The sequence below is a fragment of the Octodon degus genome, unplaced genomic scaffold (assembly GCF_000260255.1).
Source record: "Octodon degus isolate 3935 unplaced genomic scaffold, OctDeg1.0 scaffold00121, whole genome shotgun sequence".
In the NCBI taxonomy this organism is placed as follows: Eukaryota; Metazoa; Chordata; class Mammalia; order Rodentia; family Octodontidae; genus Octodon; species Octodon degus.
Genome location: NW_004524697.1, coordinates 4,182,987 through 4,193,661, shown reverse-complemented (window position 1 = coordinate 4,193,661; position 10,675 = coordinate 4,182,987). Strand labels below are relative to the sequence as shown.

General features: G+C 41.4%; 1 protein-coding gene across 1 annotated transcript in view; it reads left to right on the top strand.

Moving 5' to 3' along the window:
• Galntl6 (polypeptide N-acetylgalactosaminyltransferase like 6) overlaps positions 1-10,675 on the top strand; it is a 1,205,609-nt gene that overhangs the window by 1,157,547 nt on the left and 37,387 nt on the right. The window lies entirely within an intron of this gene.

The window sequence follows — 10,675 nt, the reverse complement described above, 5'->3', positions numbered from 1 at the left end:
CCGGACCTGGGCTAGGACTGGGTCTGGGGGCTCCCGGAACTCGGCAGAAAATCCTTGTAGCGGTTTTTAATCCTGTGCCAGGAGAATGAACAAAATAGCAGCGCCTCAAGTTGGGCTCCATGGAATGCAAGAGCACATACAGCTTCAGACTGAAAGCATTCAGTGCTACTCGGTTTAAGGGAGGTGTGATTTCTGCTTTATTTTTAATTTATTTGATACAGGGTCTCGTAGCTCAGACTCATAGTGATCCTCCTGTCTCAGTCTCACCAGGGCTGGGATTACAGGTGTGCACCACCACACCCAGTTTTGCGGCTGGGTATCAGGACTGGGTACTGGGGATTGAACTCGGGTCCTTACCAGGCAAGTGCTTAGACCACCGAGCTATCGAAACTTTAAAGTTTTTGAAAGGGGCATTCTTTACACTGAGTCACTTGTGAGAGAGAAGAGATGAAATAAAATAATATCTGCCTTGTTTCCTGCTGTGAATTATGAAACATTTTGATGGGAAACTATGAAAAATATCATAGTAGACATTTATGCATTCACCACACAGGTTTTACAAGGATCCACAGATATTACCATACTTAAAAGGAAACGAATTCATAGAATTCTCCCAGGCTTTTCCCCTCTCTCTCCCTGTGCCAAGAGATACTTTCCCAGGTCAGGATAGTATGCCCTGCCCGTACTTCTAGAATTCTCCAGGGTGGCTCCCTTAGAAAAACCAAAAAAAGTAAGCAAGCAGTTTCCAGCAGGCCTTATGGCCCTCCTATAGCTATGAAATCTTGCATACTGGACTAAGAACAGCCCCAGCTGGTATGTTCTTGTGTGTGAATACTCGTGATTCCACATGCTCAAGGCAAGCAAAAGGACTTTGACAAAAATTATCAGTAGGGGAGATTACAATACCCAGCCTCAGAGATTAAGGAATTGTTCAGATAGTCTGAGAATCAGTATACTGGCAGCCTCTCTCTCCACCTACCCACCTTCCTTTCCCCCCTCCACTCTGTATTAGAATCAGAGCAACATGATGCTAGAAAAATAATAAACCCAGCCTGCAGCACAGTCCACCATTAATTCAATCAACAGTGTCTCTTCTGCAACCATTCATCCTATCTGATCCTTGTAGTCTTATACAACAACCTCAGGGCATGCTAGACAACTGCAGGCCTCCAAGTGGGCCTCCTAGATTTCACTTTACACTATACAGCCTTGTGAAATCATTCATTCTTTACAGCCTATTGTTACTCCATCTTTAAATAAACACAATAATATCTTCCACATGAACGGGCTTCTAGGAGTAGAATTAGATCTGACATAGCAGCAGGTCACACATGGAGTAGATGCGGTCATCGTACTTTCCCTCCGCCCTCCCACAGGCATCCAGGAAGTCACTCTAGGCTACCACCAAATGAACCTCTCTCATGTCCAAGGCAGCTGTCACTTCGGCCCCATTCTTTTTCCATTCTCAGCATAGTCACCAAACACCAGCTATCATTCACCCCAGTGTATACCACACAGCACGGCCATTTATCAGATGGATTTAAAAAAAAAAAACTGTGTGGCTCCAGGATTTATCAGTAAGAATTGACTATCAAAGCCAAGTGGCCAGCTTCCCCCTCCCTCTATCTCTTTCTATCAGCACACAGAGATCAGAGGAAGAGTGGCATCTATTAACTCCAGCAGGCAATTCTGACTGCAGCCTGGGAGAGAGAGAGAATGCTGGGGACAGAATCTAAAACGGGAGGGAATGTGTTTAAAAGAAACGGGAACAAGTTAGAAGGAAAGGCTTTGCTTCTTGACCACCTCTATTCAGTCCAACAGGACGCCCACGCAGCCAATAGTTGGCATGAAGGACGCAGGCCCAGGGGCCTGGGTCAGGTTTAATATTTCCATCCACTAATATCCTAGAATGAAATTGCCTCTGGCTTGCGAATTTTATTTGACAGCTGAAAGCAAATATAAACAGAACCAACTTTGTCGCATGCATCTTAACACCTCTTGGTTCCATTATCCCCCTCAGGCTAATACTGCAAAACTAGATGGCTTGTAATTTAAGAAATGGTCACCAGAGAGCAGCACTAGACAGGCAGAAAACGACACAGGTAGTGCAGAAACATTAGTTAATATTGCTCTTTATTTCCAGTCTCTGGAAACCCTAAAAATCGAGCCACTGGAAGATTAAAGGTTGACAGGAGATGAAAAATGAATTATTTTTGCTATGTACATCACCACACGGGAACTCCATGCAGACATCACAAGCTGCTTCATTTCACAGTCATTAACTATGTTATTCAATATATTATTTAAGGACATAATAATTATAATTCATTTCTTTACATTTAGATTCAAATATCTGAATGAGTAGTGTATCAAGAAAGGAAAATTACTGGTATTCATTTGAACTCAAAAGCAAATGCATGGGCCAGGAATGTGGCTCAGTGGCCCAGCACCTGCCTGACAATTGCCAAGCCCTGGGTTCAATTCCTAGTCCGAACAAAAACCAAAAACTAAATTCATATAAAAGGGGATGCTTAGTGTTGAAATAATTTTTTTCCAAAATATTGACAAAAGCAAAACGAGACTGAGTAAACAAACTTACTATGTAAGAAACAAAGAGCCCTCTGAAGCATCTTTCTGAGAAAATGCCTTTGTTGCAGAACATGAGCCATGGCTAACCTGGCTTCTGGGAAGGAAGCAGATGCATGATTCATTCACTCACGGTGATCTATTTAGCTGTTTGATATCATTATAGCATTGTGTGCTGGCTCTCAGTTTCCTTAAGGGACCGAGAAAGAAAAATAAAAATAGATCCAAATAAGACTGTAAGGCCTGGCAAGAATACTCCCGGCTCCCGTTGTGAAGGTGAGGGGAGGAACAGAGGCAGGAGGAGGTGCTCTCCTTGGCCTACTTTGGCTGCTCGTCCTCAGCGGGCCCAGCAGCAGGCAGAAAGCTCCTGCTGGGAGGAAGCTTTGCAGCCGGCCTTTCTTCCTGCTGAGGAAGCAGGCAAACGCTCCCTTCCCAAGACCTGGAGGGAAATTGCAAATAGAGATTCACCCAAGTCAGTGCCTGCTGCCAGAGGACAAACCCCTTCCTTTGGGAAAACAATCCATTATCAAGGAAGAACATACCAATGGATACAAACTACAAGGAGAGAGATGTACCACATCTCAATTTCTGCAAACTGCATAACAGTCAAATAAAATACAAGAACCCACAGAGAGAAAAAATTTCTAATTGCTTCAACTTGGGTGGCTGGATTAAAAGAAGAAAATTTGCAGTATGAAATCCAGTGAATTTATTTATACAAAGCAATAGAGATCTAGTCAACATTACACAGACCACATGAAATTTAAAATAAAGAAACAAGTTCTAACTCCAAATCTGTATCAAATAGTATCACTCCAGAGGACAAAAGGAAGAAATCAACATCAATTTACTTTAAACTAATGTTTGAAAAGAAATCAGGTGTCTAGATATCCTTGTCCTTAAGAAAAGCCCTAGAGTCGGAGACAAACTATGACGGTCACAGTAACATTACCCACAGCAAACAGTGAAAATGGTTTCATCATGTCTGCCTGCTTCTGCTTTCCCAAAATCACACACAGAAATCTGTGTCTAATGAATGAAAGACTCTATGCCCAATCAGTTTGACACGGCCATTAGGATAAGATAAATTACAACACAAAGCATTTCAAAAACATAAACTAGAAAATTATAGCTAACACCAGACACTGAAGAACAAAGCAATTGATGTAATCTGAAGATATCTTATCATCTCAGATGCAGAACGGTAAGCATTAATAGTAACACGTGAAATACTACGAAAATTACATACTAACAGACTGCCAATGTAAGAATGGTCCTTATGTTATAGTAACAAACTCAGAAACAAGAAACAAAAGTAACCTAAGGCTGCCCCGTGATATAATGGGGACAAATGATGAAGACGTGTGTCTGAAAGATGGATTTACCTGTTTGCTATGACACAGGTATTCTTTTAGAGTTAACTGAACTTTAATAAAACAAATGAAAAAGACTGCCGGTAAAGGAAGGCTGGGCGCGTGAGGTACGGCAGAGACAAATCATTTCTGCAGGCCTGAATTCCCCCCGCTGTGCAATGCGGGTCTGTGCTGGGGAACCATTATAGTCCTTTTCATTTCTAGACTTCTGAGTATATAAAGCCAAAATGAGGGAGACGCACACCAGTGGGGAAGTAGACAAATCAATCACGTCTGCTTGTTCCTGCACTGGGTGGACTGCTCATAGTATGAGGGAAATATGATCTCTAAATATAATAATGATTTAATCATAATCAATTGCTGATTTACAGGTCAGGAAATTTTTCTTTCAATGCTGGTGAGGTGCATCTAGAATCATTAAAGCTGAAAGTCTGAACCAGGCCTGAAGGTGCACAACTGTCATCACTGTTACTCAGGAGACTGAGGCAAGAGGCGGCAAGTTCAAGGCCAGCCTGAGCAGTTTGGTTAGACTTGTCTCAAGATAAATAATAAAAAGGACAGGGAACATAGGTCAGTGGTGAAGCACATGCCTCATGGCCCAAGGCCCTGAGGTAAATCCCCAGTACAATTAATCGATGAATCAATCAATGACAGAGGATAATCACTGAGATATGTAGATCCAAACAGCACAGATGCACTGGATGAACTGGAAAGACTAATCTGCTCATCTCAACGGTACTTTTAACATATTTTCTGGTAAGACAAAGGGAAGGTTTTGTTTATTTTATGAAAGTTTTTCTGAACATCTACTGTGTGTTATAAATTGTTCTGGGTGTGGAAACACCCCATAAAATCGATATGATGTGCGCCCTGAAGGGCCTCACTGTCTCAGGAGAGACCCAGCAGAGTGGCACTCGCTACACAATGAGGAAAAGGGTAAGAAGGAGTCAGTTGTTTAAAGAAGAAGGCATCTTGGATGAGGAAAGCCCTGAGAAAACCTGAAGACCCGATCAGCGCTGACTAGGTTGGCCTGTGAATACTTACCTTCCTCGCAAACACACTCACAGATGGAAAAACATACCTATGTTGTGCAAGCAACTACACTCATTGTAGCGCTGATACAGCTGGGAGGAGCAGCAGCGGCCAGGCTATGGCAAGTTCCCGCTATGTGAAGCGTCAAGCGGTTAGTCAGACATCAGCCATCCCGGGGACGCAGCGGAGCGGGCATCCAAAATAGCACGCTTTGTTTGTTAAGTAAAGAACCAAAGGTCCCTGTGTGATGTAATTAGAATCATTTGTTAGGTCTCAGACTGCAAGCGGTCCACAGAGTGCAATGACATTTGAAGGTCACCCACCGTGTGTGTTCCTTCTGACACCAGGGCTGCTGACTAAGTCGTTCCAAAACACGGGTGGACAGCATTTCAGGCTGCCAGAGCCTACGGGCCAATATCAGGAATGGAAACGTACTTTATGTGCCCTCCTGCCTTAGGTTGGCACCTGACTTAAATTAAAAATGTATCTTTTGTAAATTTATTCCTTAAATTCCCTACATGCTAAAGCTTTTGAGCAAACACTGACTAAAAAGGACAGGGAGATATTTTTCAGTTCCAAAGTAACATCCAAATAAAATGCTGATAAGAATCATAATTGTGGTCATTCCCTGAACTCCAGGAATTACTTTTCTTTTTTCTTTGTATTTTAGGGAAGGGTCTACAGTGTGTTCAGGGTCTCACTACTACATCGGACTCAGTGGTCCACCTGTTTACAGCCTCCCAAGAGCTGGGATCATAGGTGCGCACCACCACGCCCAGTCTCAGTTGCCATCTCAGCGCGCCCCGGGGGCGGGGCTGGCAGGGCAGGCCTAGGGATCAAACCCCAGACCCCTATGCCTGCTTGCAGGTGCTTTAATCCACTGAGCTATTTGGCCGGCCCTAGGAATTACTATTGAACTCAGTGTAGATGCCTTCATGGGACTGCCCTCCTGCCCCCTTGAAGGTGTAACCCTCTCTAGGTCTACTTCACAATAAATTCCTCCTATACTTCTGCAAGACCTCCTCTGCATCTGGGCTGAGTCACTCCATCACCAACTCAAAGAGCAGGGGACCAAGGACTTGAGAGGCAGGCTCCGCACCGCATCAGAGCCAGCTCCCCGGTGACTTTAAAGATGCAGAATTTGATGCTCTACAGGCCACAGGAAACATGGGGTGGCACCTGGGGAAGGAACCTGGCCGAACAAACATGCCAAGCAGACTTCTCCAAACGCTGAGAAAAATAGATGTGGAAAGCCCAAAAAAGAAAAATGGCAGGTAATACGTGTAAAATTAACAACCGGGACCTCCTCTTATTGAGAAGTTTTTGCACATCAAAAGAAATTATCAACAAAGTGAAAAGACAACCAACAAATTTCAAAAAAATCCTAACTAATAAGCACTCAGACAAAGGTCTGCTCTCTAGAATTTGTAAGGAACTAAAAAACATTAGGGCCCCTAAATTTAAAGACCCAGTCCAGAAATGGGCATCCAAGATGAACACACACTTCTCAGAGAATGAAATTAAAGAAGCGAATAAATATATGAAAAAATGTTCCACATCACTAGCCATCCATGAAATGCAAATTAAAACAACACTGAGATACCATCTCACCCCACAAAGAATGGCTATCATAAAGAAATCACCCAACAACAAATGTTGGAGAGGCTGTGGGGAAAGGGAAACCCTTCTCCACTGCTGGTGGGAATGTACACTGGTGCAACCGTTACGGAAATCAGTGTGGAGACTCCTTAAGAAACTAGGACTGGAAATCTCATTCAAGCCAGCTATCCCCCTACTGGGAATTTTCCTAGAGGAACTGAAAACGTCATATGATAGTGATTTATGTGTACCTATGTTTGTAGCAGCACAATTTGTGATAGCCAGCTCTTAGAAACAACCAAGATGCCCATTACCTGAGGAATGGATGAAAAAGATGTGGTTTTTTTATATAATAGAGTATTACTCAGCTATAAAGAATGATAAACGAAGCATTTATATTTAAATGGATGCCACTTGAAGATATGCTTATAAGTGAAATAAACCAGACCCACAAATGTAAATATCATATAGTCTCCCTAGTATAAGAATTCAAAAGAAGAAGTAAAAATAAAAAGGTATAACACAATTAAAAGGAAAGCAAGAACTTGAGGATTGGACAATGAGGAGAGGGTAAGGAGAAAAGCTGTGAAACAGGACAGAGGCAAAGCCATACATTTATATGCACAGGATGGGTAAGGCAATGATCCTGAGAAACATCAGCAGGTTTTTGAAACTAGCAGTTAATTGGTAGGATTCTCACCCTGACTAACTATATATGCTGCTATCTGTGAACCAAGAAACTGCACTGAAGACAGCAATGTGTAACAGAAGGGTCACGCTGGGAATGCCTGTCATTCTGGTCTTCCAAATGCATACTTCTTGTCATGACATATCAATTATTACCATACTGTCTCTCAAGTAAATGTTTTCTTTTTTAAGAAAAGGATAATAAATGAAAAAAAAAGACACAAGGAAAAAAAGTCACAGGACTGTCCTGCTACAATGCTGTATATGGTTAGATTTCTAAATTTCTGTGTAAAAATATGTAATTGTTTATTCATATTCTTTAAATATTTTTCATTTCTTAAATTTTTTTCTCCATATTCTGTAGAGACTTAAAGTTTAACATATCAATACTTGATGGAAAATACCTGTTCCATGTCATGCCTAAGATGTTTGATATTCAGACAGATAGAAGGTTAAACTCAACTGCATATGTTGTAGAGTAATAATAAGCTTCTCTTCTGGAGGGTTAACAACATAAGCTTGAAGACCAAAAATTAGAGTAATAGAAGGGCTGCAAGGACAGCCAACATTTTGACCCCTAGCCTTTCAAGGTCAGTGAAGACTCAGGACATAGGAGAACCTATACTGTAACATCATGTAACTCAGTTGTGTCCCAAATTCTCTGATCAAGATTATGGGCCACAGAGTAATGTGATCAATGTTGTAGAGTGTGCCTAAGGAGAGTCACAGGGAGAGAAAACATTTTCTCAGGCTTTCACAGAGGGCAAATTGGTCAAGCAATGGCCATGACTCATCCACATGGCTGACACTGACAAAGGATCTGAAAACTGTGGTACAGGGTTACAGGTTAAATACTGAGGGTTCTTGACTGACCTTATCAGATACAAAAGTTACATTTCTTGTTATATAGGTCTTGCTGTATCTTGGTCTTAACCATCCAGCAGAAAAGTATAAAACTAGGTATATAAAGTAAAGCATATTAATATGCTGAGCTGTGAAAGGTTGAAGTCAACAACTTCTGTGGATAACCCACTACTATTGTGGACTGCTGGACTGTGCTGGATTGTTTTGCTGAATTTATACACCTGTAGTATTTAGATGCCAATGGAATACCCATTTCTGAGAGGACTAAACAAAAAAAGAGGATACAAAGGAAGGACCATTTTATATTTATATATACAGAATAGTTAGGATAGATATACAGCTACTTGTGCTTAATTCAATGAGAAGAAAGATTTGTACTAATAGTGTTTGGACAGGATAACCTGTCTTCATCTTGTACTATGGATAACCACTAAGAACATGACAATATATTAATTATTCAAATTATCCTATTAATCAGTTTTGAAACTGTCTCATTGCTATTTGTTTCTAAATAAAATAAAATAAAGAAAAATGGAAAAGAGATCAGTTAGGAGATTGTAGCAGTAGTCAAGACAAAAGATACTGAGAGCAACAGTCATGAGATGTGGTAATTGATTAGATGAAGTAAGGCGGGACAGAGGGGACCTAAGGATTCCCTGATTGACAAGCTAAATGCTAATTCCATCAACTAGAATAAAATACAGAGTAGAAACAGGATAGAGGAAAAGAAAAGCAACCGTATTCAGTGTGTGTTGCATATAAGCTGACTTTGGGACACAGTCTAAGAGATCCAACAGGATCTGACAAAATACAGATAATGAGTTCTCAACCTATTGGTGAGAGCTCAACCAAGAGTATTTAAGACCAACCAGGGAAGAGAGAGAACCCCATGGGACATCTATGCCACAGAGAAGGATAAAAGAGAGTGGGCAAGACAGCCACAGGATAGCAGTGAAGCCCAGTATTTCAAAAGCCACTAGAGTCGCAGGTCTGGTTAGAAGAGCATGATCTAAAAGCAGCTGAACAGACACTTCTGTGCACATTCACCTGCATAGAATTCAAATGAATCTAAAAACGTTTCAGTCCACAATCATAGGAAAAGGAGGAGGGAAAAAAAAAAAACTCTACGAAAAAGACCACACGACTCCTCTTCATGAATCTGTTTCAAGTACCTGCTCTGAAGCCCCAGTTCGGAGCATTCCTTAGGTCCTGTCTTCCCGGGAAACACAACAGCGCCTCACCATTCCTCAGACAGCCCCCCCACTTCCATATGTTTGCTTTAGATCATTATTTCTTCTTCTCTTCAGACCATCTAACCCAGCTCATTTCATTTTTCTTCCAATTCCCCGCCACTTAATGTAGATGCCGCTTTTGTTGGGCATCTCCAGAATTGTGCTGGATGCTCCTTGTGCTCTTTCCAGGGCAGGGCCCCCAAATAGGAAGAGCACAGAGGACTTGGTCAGTGCAAGTACATCATCCACATAGAGCTAAGCATGGCTCTTGCCTTTATATCAACAGGGTTTCCCCAGCAGCTCCTTAGTTTGCAGCTCAGAGATTGCCTTCTTAGGCTGCCATAAGTCCTGTTATAAGAATTACATAACCTTACTGAAATTTTAGATGTGGAAGTGATTGTAGGGCTCATCCAGTCTATTTTCCTCCTTAATAAAAAGTTTCCTCCACTGTACCTCTCAAATGTACTTCAGCTCAACTACACAACAAAATGCTCTCCCTCTACAAGAGTGTGTTTTGTTAGTTTACTATACTGTAAAAATAATTTAGCTCATCATATTTTTTTTCTCACAGAACTGGGGATTAAACCTAAGGGTTTTATACTGAACTAAATTTTTTTTTTGAAACAGGCTCTCACTAAGTCACTAAGTTGCCTGTGCTGAGCTCAACTTGTGTTCCTCCTGCCTCAGCCTCTGAGTACTGGATTACAGGCCTGTGTTACTATGCCCAGCTATAGGTATTATTTTTAATGTAACTGATTAGAATAGATGATGAAAGATAAACTAGGATAGGAAAATGTTGGATGGAATATTAGAACATATTAAATGCACTACATACCATTCCATGAAACCACCCTATCAGCTGGGATGGGGAAAGAGCTGTGTAGGTGAAATGTGTTCTTCCTGTAGATTATGGTCTAAAACTTTATCATCTGCCAGAGCTATTCTTCCAACCCTAGACAATTAATTTGCTTTTTCTTTACTTCAAGGCACTGTTCTTAAAAGAGATGTTCAATGTGTCCTTTTGCTGTTACACTGCCCATTTAAGGCCAACTGAGCAGCATTTGATTCAGGAGCATTTTATTTGCAAGACAAATATAGAGCCTCATTAAAGACTTTCTCTGTCCTATGCTCCTTCTTCTCCCTCTTTTTCCTTCTGCTTCTCTCTCTCTCTCTCTCTCTCTCTCTCTCTCTCTCTCTCTCTCTCTCTGTCTCTGTCTCTATGTGTGTGTTTCACTTTCTGCCCTACTTAAATCTCTTGATGGCAAATGGATGTCAAGTCTTACTATTATCTCTCTTCTTAGA